General features: G+C 45.9%; 1 pseudogene; it reads right to left on the bottom strand.

Moving 5' to 3' along the window:
• Nucleotides 1–5,959: 5,959 nt before the first annotated feature.
• On the bottom strand, nucleotides 5,960–8,129 carry LOC120885761 (H/ACA ribonucleoprotein complex subunit 3 pseudogene; annotated as a pseudogene).
• Nucleotides 8,130–11,510: the final 3,381 nt, after the last annotated feature.

The raw sequence follows: 11,510 nt of genomic DNA, 5'->3' as shown, positions 1-11,510 counted from the left end.
AAACAGGAATCCTGCTTCTCTGTCCCCTCTGGCTGAGTACCCAGAGCTTTGTTCATTCATAGCGGTCATCACAAACAACCACTGCTCCTCTGGTGACTTGTTCAACACCCTCCCCCACCAGGTATGCACCCCCAAGAGCAGGCAGCACACTGTGTTCACTGCTGTGCCTGCAGCACCCGAGCACACTATAGACACCTACCTAGTAGGTGCTTTATAAATATCTGCCCACTAAAGTCACTTGACCAGGGCTGGAAAATTCCAGCCAATCCTCTCCTTTTCCTTATGTCTCTGCAGCCCCAGAGTTATGAGCACCACTCACCTCGGTCCACAGCCCCAAAGCCTGTCTTCCCCTCACCTCTCTATAGCATGTTGTTTCCAAGGGGACTTATTAGCCTCCGGTGGCTGCCACCTACATCACGCCACTGAGATCAAAGAGGTGACTGATAACAGAAGGCAGCACATTTTCTTGTTAACATGATGGATGGTTCTCCAAGGATCATTGCAAGTATAATTGGGTTCAGTCAAGAACTATGAATGCCAGCACTGTGCTCAGAGCTGTCAAGACCAACATGATTCCTGATCCCTCTTGGAGTTCCCAATCTAGTGGGCTCCCCAAAATCTTCTCCAAGAACCATCTGTCCCCCAGAGTCAGCCTCTGAGACCAGGGAATCCAGCTCCTTCCCTTCCCAAGCCCTGCAGGTGGCATTTTCAACTTCTCTAAGGAAGGAATCTGTGCCTTAAACCTACCTCCCTCAGCTCTAGGCCAAGGGGATAACAGGAATGAAGTTTCCGTAGCCCAGTCCTTTGGCTCATTAACGAGATGACCTTGAGCACGTGACCTCGAAAAGCCTCATTTCTTCACCTGCACAATGGAAAGTAAGAGTCCTCATCCCACAGGGTTATTAGGAGGATTAAATTAGACGATGATAATGATTGCTAACACCTTTTGAGCTCTTTACTAGTGCCAGAGAGTGTGCAAGAACTTTGTGTGCATTATCATATTTAATCTTCCTAACAGCCCTGAAGGGAGGTGCCATACCCGCTGTTTTTAGAGATGAAGACAGGTTACATTTTTGCCCAGGGTCACATGGCAAGGAAGTGGTGCCACTAACCCACTCCTTACCCAGTCTCCCCATGAATGCAGCTTGTGGCTTGTGGGCACACATGCTCCAGGAATGGTGCCTCTTATTTATCATCCCACTACAAGATTCCCCCAGCTCTAACCATTCCCCAGGATTGGCCTGAGATTGCCCAGCAGCCAGACCTTCCGGACGTGTTTTATTCTGGTTCCAGATCCTGAATCTGGATCCTTCCAAAAACCCAGATAGAAATGGACAGTGGTGGAAGGCCAGCCTTTCCAATAACTTCCCAGCAGCCCAATCGTGGTGGCCACCCAGAGCTCAGTCCTGGTTGAAGACCCAGATTGGAGCCTCCCTGGAGAAGCTGGCGGCCATGGTGAATCAAAAGACTAATTCTGATGGCCTTGTTCCTTCACTCTACCCTCCCGGTACCATCCGGTACTGTCCTGAGCCAAAACAGCAGGGGTCTAGAAGGTAGCTCCTCCGGGTACCACTGGGACAAGCATGACTTGGTTCCAAAGAAAATGATAGTATGAGATCATTCATTATAATATTTAGCTCCCAGAAGAAACCACTGCAAGCCTCATCCAAACCACAGACAGCTTTGGCAGCCCCAGTATCCTCTTACAGTTACATAAGCTCTGCAGGGAAATAAATACCAACTCATCTTGAAGGAATTTTAAGGGCTAATAAACCTTAACTAGTCTGTACAGAGAGGGCTCCTTTCCGAGGGAGGGACTGCGGTTTTAGAGAGGAAGGACTGAGAGGGCTGAGGGGCAGGGCTGGGAGGCAGAGCTCGTGGGCCTGGCTGCATGGGTTCCTGAGAAAGGCTCAGACTTGCCGCTCCACATCTCCAAGGCCAGTCCTGCCCCCAAGCTACCTCCTCACACACCATCAGAATCCACCCCAGCTGTCTCTTCTAAATAGTGAGCACCCCATCACAGAAGGGGTTCAAGCATGCAAATGTCAACTGTGTGGCTTTAAAGACCTTCTTGTTCTGAGGTTTTATTATGACGCTATGGTGCTCAGGTATAAGAACTTAGCCTGGCCATCAATAAAAGGCAGGAGAGCAGAAGAGAAAGAATTTACATCCAGAGCCTGAAGATGTTGTGCTGTCTGGGTGACCTTGGCAGGTTGCTTCAGCAAGATGGGAATACAATTGCTCTCTTGGCCTCCCCTACCACCCGATGGCTGGATGGGGCAGATAAATTGTGGGTGTGTGAAAACTCCCCTGCAAATTGTGAAATGTTTGCCAACAATGAGATGCCACCGACATCGGTGAGATGCCAGGCGCTAAGATGGTGGCTTTTTGCCTGTGGTCTTGGAGAAGCCCTAGAAGCCCAGCCCGACCATTACTCCAGGATCTGCTTCTTCCACTGCCTTGCATCTTCCACTGCCTTGCATCTTCCGAGGGAAGCAAAGCAAATGTGTGAGGGTTAAGACTGTGGATTGTGAGCCAGTCTCCTGGAGGCTGAATCCTTGACCTCTCCGTGCCTCATTTTTCTCATTTGATATTTGTACAATAATAGCACCTATTTTAGAGAGCTGTTAGGGGGGTTAAACAAATATAAGATATATCAAGTGCTTAGAACGCTGGCATAAAACAAGTGCTATGTAAGGCTTTGCTGTTCTTTTTAATATATTAGCCAGCTAGTTAAGTTTTTACTAGTTATTGGAAAGTTTTTGGGGAAAGAAAATAAGATGGGTAAATTTGATAGAGGAAAATAGAAACAGTGACTTCCATTTAATGAGACTGACTATGTGCCAGGCCCCAGGCTAATCATTTATACATATGATCTAACATCCAAAACAGTCCTTTGAGGAGGTAGTATAATTGTTCCCACTTTATAGGACAGGAGACTAAGCCTCAGCAAGGTTATGTGACTTGTCTAATATCACAAAGCAGTTCAATAATGGTGTCAGCGGTCAGTACTCAGGCCACTTCCGGGCTATTACTTAGGCCTCTGAGAGGGGCAGCAGGGTTGAAGCCTGGTGATCTGAGCCCCTACCATGAGGGACTGAAAGGAAAAATGACAGGTGATGTGTCATGAACACGAGACTCAGGCCACACCCAGTGCCTGGCCACACACTGGGATCCTGGTGTCTGGTTTTCAAGGAGGAGAATCACAGCAGTTAGGTCGCAATAAGAAAGCCAAGTGTTTGGGTGAAAATGTCAAGTCTGAGGGGAAGCATCAGGTGCAAGAAGAAACTAAGTCCCAGCCCAGCTGGGGTGCCATTCCTCCTACCTGTGGTCAGAAATCGGAGAACACACTCCCAGAGGGGTGAGTCTGGGCAGGTTGGACAAATGCCAGGAGGTAAGGCCACCTGCTCATGTTAGGCCAGGCCCAGGGAGAGGTGATGAGAAAGTGGGCTGACTGAGATGCAGCCTGCATAACAGGGAAAACACAAGGTAAAATCATCTGAGATTTCCCAGGCTAGAACGGCACCCCCAGACCAGCCTCAGGAACCACATTCCCAGAGTGCCAAGATTTGGGCTCCATTGCTTGCCCCATCCACAACAGAGGCCCTCCAGCAAAGATCTGATCTCCCCTGCACATTAAAACACCTGCTTCGGCTGTGCATAGTGGCACACGCCTGTAATTCCAGCAACTCGGGAGGCTGAGGCAAGAGGATTGCAAGTTCTAGGCCGGCCTCCTCAACTTAGCAAGATCCTGTCTCTAAACAAAAAAAAAATAATAAATAAAAAAAGGATTGGGGATGTAGGTTTGTGGCAGAGCACCCCTGGGTTCAATCCTCAGTACTGCCATACCAACTACTACTATTGTGTCCCTGTCCCTAAATTCTTACTGGCCAACAATGCCCATAGGGAAAAAAGCTGTTTGATCCTCACTCCTCACACTTTTAGGATTCCCCAAACACGCATAGGCTGCAGTGCTCTGGGAAGGTGGGGGCCACTCCTCTGTGCCAGGTACTGTGCTAAGCACTATCAAGCTATTGGAGACCTGGGTGCTTGAAGGGCACAGACTGGAGAAAGCTGTGGTCCAGTGGGGACCTGTGGAGGACAGAAACCTTGGGATCCCTAGGAAAATCCTGAATAAATGTGTCTGTGAAGTCCTGCCTTGTCTGCTCCTCCTTGGTCAGCAGGCTCTGAGTTGGTAGCTTGGGAAATGCTCCACATCCATGACCAGAAGCACACGGGCCAGCTGTGTCAGCCCACCCGGCTCCCAGCAAGGCACTCACCCCACAGAGCCTCCCCCACGTGGCAGGCAGGCAGCTGGCAGCTTGTTTTATGAACATCCAAAATCCATGAGGAACCACAAAACCACACTGGGCTGTAAACAGCCAATCAGAAAGGGAGCCGAGGCTGGGGATGCCGCGTCCTTCTCCCAGGCAGGCTTCTGCTGTGCTCGGCCAGGGCAACTGTCCTGTGCGGAGCAGCAATGGGCATCTGTTTCCTTCCCATCAGGGGCCACTGACTTCCAAGTCTCCCCAGCCAGCTCTGTGGGCCAGGAACACATGCTTTCTCCCCAGGTAGACTTGAAAGTAGGGAATGGGGGGAGGGGGGGGTCCATGACAGAGCTCAGAAACTCGTGGAGACAACTGGCAATCTTTTCAAGTATCTGGAGTCTTCTCACTGCCCATTGCTAACTTCTGAATTTGGGGGAGAAAATCAGGGGCTTGGGAAACTCTGGTGGCTAAAGAATGGTATGGGAGAAAGGTGACATCATTTTCTGAAATTCATTTTTCACTGAACACTATGTGGTGGATGCTTCTGTGTCAGGAAATAAGAGTTGTACTGCATTCAGTTTAATGATGGTGGATAATATTTCTACATGCCTTTCCCGGTTGTGAGATTTGGAGGATATAGAGATGGATAGATGGTTAAACCAGTAAAGAGTTAAGGCTTTTCTCCACACCTCTTTTTTTTTTTTATCACTTTAACAATATTACAAATCGTAAGGTCTCAGCTTAGTTGTTACCTTCTGAAAGCAGCCCCCTAACCATTTTGGTGGCCCTATGTCTCCTTCTCTTCCACTTATTATTATTACTATTATTATTTTTTTTAAAGAGAGAATGAGAGAGAGAGAGAATTTTTTAATATTTATTTTTTAGTTCTTGGCAGACACAACATCTTTGTATGTGGTGCTTAGGATCGAACCCGGGCTACACGCATGCCAGGCGAGCGTGCTACTGCTTGAGCCACATCCCCAGCCCCTATTATTATTATTGACATAGGATCTCACTGTGTTGCCCAGGATGGTCTTGAATTTGGTTCTCCTGTGTCAGCCTCCTGAGTAGCTGGGTATAGGCAAGTTCCACTGCATAAGGCTCCCTATTGTTCCTTTTCTTTTTTTTTCTTCTTCAACATTGAACTGGGAATTGAACTCAGAGGCACTTTACCACTGATCTACATCCCTATCCCTTTTTAAATTTTATTTTCTGATGAGGTCTTGTTAAGTTGCCAAGACTGGCCTTGAACTTGGCCTTCCTGCTGTCTCAACCTCCTGAGTTGCTGGGATTACCGGCTTGCTCCACCATGCCCAACTGCCATTATTCTTTTTTGAATTGAACCCAGGGTTTGAACCCACTGAGCCCAGCCCTATGATATATTTTATTTAGAGACAGGGTCTCACTGAATTTCTTAGTTTCTCTCTTTTGCTGAGGCTGGCTTTGAACTTGACGTCTTCCTGCCTCAGCCTCCAAGCCACCAGAATTACAGGCATGTGCCACTGCACCCAGCTCCATTGTTCTTTTTTTTTCCAAATCATTTTATCTTTAATAATGTAGCAACATTTCAAAATATGAAAAACGTGTTCCCTTTAAAGAGGATGCCACCATGATAGCCTCATACAAGCATGATCAAAGGCAAGGAGGAGACTGTGCTGCAGTCTGTCTGGGCACAATTCAGGAGCCACTTGTCAAAAGAAACTAACTTTATTTTTAGAACTACAAAAGCCAAACAAAACAGCTCCTCAGGAAAAAACCCTCAAAGCCCAACTGCCACCACCAGCTTCCACAAGCCTCTCACCCCCACACCAGCTTCTCAACCTCCCACAATCCTCCTGCTCTTGAGGCCGATTGGCTGGGTTGTGTGGGCGGAGCCAAAGAAGTCCCCCAATGAGCAGCTCCGTGGAGGAGCCAATCAGCTAGATGTTGCTGGGGCCGCTGTGAGCCAATCATCAGCTGGCAGTCTGAAGTTTGCTGGCAGCTGGAAGTTTGCTGGGGCCCCTTTGGCTGTGGCTCTCAACAGACTGGATTCCAAAGGGCATGGGTGGTAAGAGGGTTTCATGGCTCACAGATTGACTGACGTGTTTGGTTATGATTTCTCTGAAACAGAGCAGGCAACAGATGAGATATGAAATTTAAGGGACCCTCAGAGAACAGGGCGCTGTTGCTGGGTCATGAGCACCTTGAAATGTTTCTTGGTGGTGATTCAGTGTCGGGAATACTTGCCATCCAGTGAGAACCTAGCAGGATTGGCTGAGCTGGTCTGTTGTCCCATAGGGTCAAATTTCTTCAGTGTGTCGACCCGATCTCCTTGCTCATTGAGATAATACTGGAGAAACATGATCATGTTTAAACCTGAGGCTCCAAGTCCGTCTGCACCTCATGTCCGTCAATTTCCTTTTCCATTATTCTTTATCTTTAAAGGTTTTCATTTCTTTCAGAGCACTTCATCACAATGGCAACTAGATATTTGTTGCTTGCTTATTGTCATCTGCTCTACTGTTATAAACTTTATAAGAATATGCATATCCTAAGTGCCTAGCATAATTCCTAGCATGTAACAAATGTCCAATTAATATTTCTTGAATGAAAAAAATCTGTAGAATGGGATAAACAATTTGCAAACCATATGCCTGATAAGGGAGTGATAAACAGAATATATAAATAACTTCTGCAACTCAACAATGACAATAATAAAACAAAATTTTAAAAAATTTAAAAAAATATTTGTTGAATGAATGAAAGCTAAATTCAGTGGGAGACGCCAAGAAGCATAAGATGTGGTCTAGTGTTACCATTTAGGTAGTGAGAAGATGGACAGGTAGAGAAAAGTCACCAATAAATGAGCATCGGAGCATATGGTCTTTTTTTTTTTTTTTTAGTTATTGATGAACACTATACCTTTATTTTGTTTATTTAGTTTTTTTTTTTTTAATGTGGTGTTGGGGATCAAACCCAGTGACTCATGCATGCTAGGGAAGCACTCTACCATCCAGCCATAACCCCAACCCAAGCATATGGTCTTGGAGTAATTATTGAAGTCACTGATAGGTAAAAAAAATCTGAAACTTGAGTTAAATTCCACAATTCTCCTACCAAAATTGACTCCAAATGGATCATTGATCTAAATGTAAAATATAAAACTTTTAGAAGAAAATCTTCATAATACTGATGAGTTCTTAGATCTGATACCAACATCACAATTCATAAAAGAAAATAAAATTTGATGTATCATCCTTAAAGAGAAGGAGGGCAGTAAGTACCACGTCCCTTGCTGTTCCCAAAAACCTAGCCAAGTTAAGGGAGCAATGAGAGCCAGCCTGGAGTGGAATGTCCAGATACAGACTATCCTGAAGGACTCTGGCTTTCCCCCATGCACACTGGGGACTAGGGCGAGCTAGTGTCATCGCAGAAAGCTACTTTCTTGCACGTGTGCCAGGACAGTTCCTCCGTGGGGTGCTGGCCATACAAGTAAAGCCAGTTGATGCCACTGTCACTGCTCCTGCAGACGAACATAGAAAATCCTCTTTCAGAGGTAACAAGGCACTGTGGAAAGGATACATATCACTTGTCCAGCCAGCTGCCACTGACAAAACGCCATGATGGAGAGGAAAAGCCAGTGAAGGATGAGGTGCTCTCTGTTCAGCCTATTGCCCCTGAACCTTCGCTGTAAGCACTTCTGGATAAAATCTTATGATTTGTGCACTGGCTCTCTGTGTGGGCTTTTCTTTCTTTCTTTCTTTTTTTTTTTTTTTTTTTGTGTGTGTGTGTCTCAGCAACCTATTCCACCACACTGGATGCTGGATGACTGGGCTGTGGACATGGCAATCAGACTTCACCAAAATTAAAAACTTTCATCCTATGAACACCCTGTTAAGCCACAGAGAACAGCTAGAAAACAAATACTTGCAAATCACATTTCTTTTTTTTTTTTTTTAAAGAGAGAGTGAGAGAGGAGAGAGAGAGAGAGAGAGAGAGAGAGAGAGAGAGAGAGAGAGAATTTTTAATATTTATTTTTTAGTTCTCGGCGGACACAACATCTTTGTTGGTATGTGGTGCTGAGGATCGAACCCGGGCCACACGCATGCCAGGCGAGCGCGCTACCGCTGAGCCACATCCCCAGCCTGCAAATCACATTTCTGACAAAGGGCTTGTATCCAGAATATAAGAAGACTCTTTAAACTCAACAGTAGGAAGATAAACAACCCAATCAGAAAATGGGCAGATCTTTGCTTTTTGGCCTCCAAGAGATGAGCCACTTTGTTTCACATGTGTTCCCTGCCCTGATGTTCTACCTCACGACAGGTCCAAAGCAATGTGGCCAAGCAATTATGAACCAAAATTAATCTTTCTTTTAGAAAGAAAAATAAAGGAGATGGGTGCATTGGTGCACAGTTTGTAATCCCAGTGACTCAGGAGGCTGAGGCAGGAGGGTCTCAAGTTGGAGGTCAGCTTTGTTAGGTGCAGGACAGGCTGAATAAGTTGTCTGCAGGGCATGCCAAACAAAGTTAGCTGCAGGGTGACCTGGACACTCAAACCCTCTGTCTGGTTCTTTATCACCTGTTTGCTTCAAGCCCAAGCCCCCGCTCAAGGCTAAACTCTTTGCCCCTCTGCTCAAGGCTGAACACTTAATCCCCTTGTGTGCCAACAAGGCAGCTTGTAGATCCAGAGACCTCATTAGATTTGGGCTATAAAAACTTGCTCCTGCCGGGCCCTTCTCTCTCTTGCTCTCTCTCTTGCTCTGTCTCTCTTGCACATGCTCGCGCTCTCTCTCTCTCTCTCTCTCTCTCTCTCTCTCTTTCTCTTTCTCCCTCCCTCCTTCTCTTTCTCTCTTTTCTCCTCTGTTGCACTGTTGCAATAAAGATCTCTTGGTCGCTCTGAGTGTTGTGGTCACTTTCCTTTCAAGCTTCAGTAATTTAGTGAGGCCCTGAGCAACTTAGTGCAACTCTGTCTCAAAATAAAATATACAAAGAGCTGGGAATGTAGCTCAGTAGTAGAGAACCCTGAGTTCAATCCCTAGTGCCCCTCCAAAAAAAAAAAAAAAAAGGCACAAAACTTCAACCAACATTTCATTCAAGGAGGATATAAAGATTGGAAATAAACCCAAGAAAATATGTTCACCTTCATTAGCCAACCAGGAAATGCATGCTAAAACCAGATGGCATGCCACAGCACATCTTTCAGAACAGCTAGAAAACAAATACTGAGTAGACCACATGCTGGAGGGGATGTGGAGAAACTGGAGCTCTTACCTGGTGCTGGTGGGGATATGAAATGGCAAGGTGTTCTGGAAGGCAGCTAAGCGGTTTCTTAGAAAATTACACGCCTGGGCATTTTATGCTAGAAAAATGGAAACATGTTTATCCACAAATCTGCACAGGAATGTTCAAACTAACTTCATTTATAATAGCTGGAATACGACAATGACCCAAGTGTCTTTCAGTGGATGAGTGGTACCTCCCCCAGTGGAATACTACTTACTCATCCATAAAAATGGACACATGCCACAATCTGGGTAGATCTCAAAGGCATCACCTAAGTTTAAAAGATGACATGCTGCATGACATGTGCTGCACAATGACATTCTCAAAATGACAAAATTATAGAGATAAAGATCAGTGGATATCTGAGGTTAGGGATGGAGAGAGGCACTCTCTTGGTGGCAATGGAATAGTTTTGTATCTGAATTACAGTGGTAGTCAGACAAATCTATACAGGTGATGAAATTTCACAGAAACACACACACACACACACACACACAGTGCGTATAAAAACTAGTAAAAATAAAACTCTGGCTCACAGAAACATGTGAATGTCAATTTCCTGGTTGGCTATTGTGCTATCATTATATAAGATGTCACCACTGGGAAAATTCATTAAAGGGTACAAAGGATGGACAGGACATCTCCAGGCAACTTTTGCAATTTCTTGTAAATATATGATCACTTTAAAATAGGAAGTTAAAAGATAATAAGAGCAGTATAGGCAGCTGCGGATGTGTGAATAAGTGTTAGAAGCTGTAAACATCCAGGAAAAGAAAAGCATCGTTATGGCTTGGGTATGGGGGGGTCCCTCTGAAAGCTCCTGTGTTCATGCAGGAGTGTTCAGAGGAAAATGACCGGGTTATGAGAGCCGTAGCCTAATCCTAGTTTGCTTGGACTGACTCAGTAACTGAGGGTAGCTGGGGCGTGGCTGGAGGAGCTGGGTCACTGGCCACTTACCCTGAAAGGGTTGTTCTTCCCTGTGGCCCTACCTCCTCCTCCCTCTCCCTCTCTGTTTCCTGGCCATTATGAGGTGAGCTGTTCTCCTCTTCCCTGCCCTTCAGCCATGATGTGCTGCCTCACCTTGGGCTCAGAGTAATGGACTCAGCCATCTGGGACTGAAACCTCTGAAACCATGAGCCCCAAATAAACTTTCCATCCTCTAAGTTGCTTTTGTCAGGTATTTTGGTCACAGCATTGCAAAGAAGACTAAAATACATTCCTTTGGGAGTGGTCAAGAAAAGCTTTAATTCCACTGGTGTTTATTAGGTAGTGAGCCCTTGTGGCCTGCCATGCACTCAAGGGAAATTCAAAGACATGGTCTTATTCTTAAGAAATTAAGAGGGTATAGGGCTGGGCACGGTGGTGCATGCCTATAATCCCAGTGGCTTGGGAGGCTGAGACAGGAGGATCCAGAGTTCAAAGTCACCCTCAACAATGATGAGGTGTTCAGCAACTCAGTGAGACCCTGTCTCTAAATAAAATACAAAATAGGGCTGGGGATGGTCAAGTGCCCCTGAGTTCAATCCCCAGTACCAAAAAAGAAAAAGAAAAGAAAGAAATTAAGAGGGTAGGGAGGTGGCATAGGGATGAGGAGAGGTGACCATTGATTGGGTCTGGGACCAGTAGACCCACTGTAAGCTGGATCTTGGCCAGCACTTCACTTATTACCTAGACCCCTGTGCCCCACCTAACTGGGGAGCTATGATGACACTTTAGTCTTTGAGTACCAAGGTTGACTCAGACCTTGTGTCCAACAGTCCTCTAATATCTAAGGATTCCCTGTTCCCCAATACAGATTGACCTGAATGAATGGCCATGGTACACTTTGTGGGGAAGATATAGGGATAGGGCATGCCAAGAACAGAGATATTATGTGCTATGGTATCACAGGGTTCTTTCTGGAGAGAAAACCAGTTCTTCTGTCAGTGGTTTCTAGCTCTAAAAACTGTTCACTGGGGCAGGGGATTGTATATTTTCA

Source organism: Ictidomys tridecemlineatus, chromosome 1 (assembly GCF_052094955.1).
Source record: "Ictidomys tridecemlineatus isolate mIctTri1 chromosome 1, mIctTri1.hap1, whole genome shotgun sequence".
Classification (NCBI taxonomy): Eukaryota; Metazoa; Chordata; class Mammalia; order Rodentia; family Sciuridae; genus Ictidomys; species Ictidomys tridecemlineatus.
The sequence above is the reverse complement of the archived record's forward strand: the minus strand, read 5'-3'. Positions and strand labels throughout refer to the sequence as shown.